Genomic DNA, 3,330 nt, shown 5'->3' with positions numbered 1-3,330 from the left:
TGGAATGAGATCCGTGCCCGAAGCTCGCACAGCTTGTTCTCCAGAGACTGCACATTAGCCAGTAATAAACTGGGTAACGGTGGTCTGTTAGTGCGCCGTCTCAGTCGAACCAGAACGCCAGATCTTCTCCCTCTGCGTCGGCGTTTGTGGCCTCCAGGGCCAAAGAACAAAGGCGTCTCAGGTGAGATGAATGGGGGGTCTGCAAACGGAGCGTCCGTGTTGCAAAACTTGAACTCCGGAAAGTTATAAGAAAGACCGTCTTTTATGTCCAGTAAGGTTTGTCGGTCGTACACAAGGAGACATGTGCTACTCACGAAAAAATGAAGGAAAAGTAAAATTAAACACAGAAAAAAGCTGTTGGTTGGGGGAGCTCGCAACGAGGCTGCCATACTCGGCGCCATCTTTTTTCCAAACTTAGGGGAGGATGAACTCACATGCTTAAACTCAGAAATAACAATAGAGGGGATCAAGAGGGTAATTGCCTCAAGTAAAACCAATAAGGCTCTTGGACCAGATGGCATCCCCAGCAAATTGTATAAGAAATTTAGTGAGATTTTGTGCCCATACCTGCATAAAACATTCACTCAAGCTCTAGCAGATAAAGTCCTCCCTCCCACCCTCACAGAGGCAATTATAACTGTTATTTATAAAAAAGGTAGGAATGCTGAGAATGTAGGTTCTTATCATCCCATCACCTTGCTAAATCTGGATGGGAAACTATTGTCTAAAGTATTTGCCAGTAGATTAAGCCCCTTTTAACACAGTTAGTACACCCTGATAAAACTGGATTTATACCCCAGAGAAATTCTTTTTTTTTAATCTCAGGTGACTATTCAACATTATTTACTCCACTGCCAGACCCAAAGAAGAGTCGGCAGTTTTGGCACTCGACGCTGAGAAGGCATTTGACCAGATTGAATGGCCCTATTTTTTCGAAATATTGGAAAGATTTAAATTGGGCAAGAAATTTATTTCAGTGGTAAGTTTGCTTTATGGTAATCTTCATGCTCGCATTCTTACCAACCAGAATCTATCACTATCCTTTGGCTTATATAGAGTGACAAAACAGGGATCTATTTTAAAAAAAAATACTGATACAACTACTAATAAAATCTCACTCTATGCGAATGATGTGTTATTAAATATCACCCAGCCAGGAAAGACTATTCCTGCCATATTAGACAAAATAAAGTTATTTGGGTCTTTCTCTGTATACAGGATAAATCTGAATAAAAGTGAACTAATGCCTATACATGTGAGTAACCCATCATGGCTGCAAAACCTCCCATTCAGTATAGCTTATGAGAAGCTCACTTATCTGGGTATTCAGGTTACAAAATGCTATTCCTCTCTATTAAAATCTAACTTCTCTCCCTTAATATCTGAGCTTCAGTCAAGTGTACAATTCACTTCCTATATCACTCATTGGTAGAGTTAATCCTATAAAAATGATCATTTTGATTGTGGTTGTACTTATTTCAACATCTCTCTGTATTCCTTCCTAAAACATTTTTTAAAAACCTGAATTCACTCCTCTTACCTTTTTTATGGGGCAATAAAACACATAGAATTGCTAGGAAACAGCTTTGCAAGTCTAAAACGGAAGGAGGGTTAGCGCTTCTGAATTTCTTGTTCTATTACTGGGCTTTGCATATAAAATTTATGACATACTGGTTAGCAGACAATGGCAATCCCCTCACATGGTCGCAACTGGAGCAGGAAGCTTGTCAGCTTTACTATATAGCTATACTGCCCATTGATAAGTATAGCTATATATGACGGCAATGTGGTAATACATAGCACCCTATGTATTTTTAAGCAGATTAAACTATGTTTTAATTTGAAGTCTCTATCCCCTATTACACCCATTGTAGGCAATCCATCTTTTAAACCATCTATTCTAGACAATGCATTAAAACAGGTAGGACTTTGCTCAATCAGTCATCTATATTGGGACAGTGTCTTTGCCTCTTTCAAGCAGTTACAAGAGATATACAAGCTGTCTCAGGAAGAGACTTTTTTAGATACCTGCCAGACTCTGTCAGGAAATATGTACAGGTCTTTGAGAGTCTCAACATTTCCGGTCTTGATAAGTGTCTCCAACTTTCACCTTGTAGTGAGAAATTTATCTCTTGCACCTTTCAGAATTTAATGTTAGTAAACCCTGCAAGCTCATCCTTTATCAAATCTAAATGGGAAGAAGAATTAGGTATCATAATCACAGACACTCAATGGGAAAAAGGTTTGCAGAATATCCATAAATGCTCCTATAATGCAAAACACTGCTTGATTCAGTTTAAAGCTTCATCTACACTTTACTATAGAAAGATTAAATAAAATATACCCTGAGGTCTCTCCTATATGTGAGAAATGCTCCGTAGCTGAAGATACATAAGCCACAGTTTTGTTTTTTGTCCCGAGGTTAAAAAATATTGGGCCGACATCTTTGATTCAATGTCTGAAATTCTTCATGTGTAGCTGAACCCTCATCCACTAATAATTATTCTGTGCATCTTTGATGATACTGTGGGAATAGACAGTGCAAAGTGATGTTTGATTTCCTATTGTATTATTAACGCAAAGAAACGTTTATTATTATCATAACAATAAATCAGATGCGCGGATGTCGAGCCAGAGCAAACGCACGGTCACCCCGGGACTTCAGCCGAGATCTAGGTTGCATCAGAAGTAGTTGAGTGGCAGATCTGAGTGTTCTAGCAGGAGTATGTGGTTTGAGAAGTTCACTAAGATAACTCGGCGCTAATTTACTAATAGTTTTGAATGTAAGGAGTAATATTTTAAATTGAATACGGTACTTTATGGGCAGCCAATGCAAGCTAGCTAAAACAGGAGTAATAAAATTTCCTCGTACCAGTCAAGTGGCGGGCTGCTGCATTTTGGACTGTTTGCAGTCTAAGAAGAAGAGAAGAGGGAAGACCGTAGTACAAGGAGTTACAATAATCCAACCTGGAGGTCACAAAAGCGTGAATAAGCTTCTCCAGGTCCTCATGCAGAACATAATGCCTAGCCTTAGAGATAATCAGAATCAGAATCAATCAGAATCAGAATACTTTATTAATCCCTGGGGGAAATTATTTTTTGTTACAGTGCTCCATTTTAAACCAACATTAAGACAAGACAGACAATACACTAACTAAGAATAGTACAATATATACATATATACACATACATACTTCACTCATAAATAAATAGTTGGAAAAGAAACATGTGTAGTTGTAGCAGCAAACAGTGTGTTAAGTGGATGCGTTGTACAGGGAGATGGACACAGGCAGGAATGATTTCCTGTGTCGTTCAGTGGTGCTTTTCGGT

This window comes from Pundamilia nyererei, unplaced genomic scaffold (genome assembly GCF_000239375.1).
Source record: "Pundamilia nyererei isolate P.nyererei 1_Seehausen unplaced genomic scaffold, PunNye1.0 scaffold00027, whole genome shotgun sequence".
Taxonomy (NCBI): Eukaryota; Metazoa; Chordata; class Actinopteri; order Cichliformes; family Cichlidae; genus Pundamilia; species Pundamilia nyererei.
The sequence above is the reverse complement of the archived record's forward strand: the minus strand, read 5'-3'. Positions refer to the sequence as shown.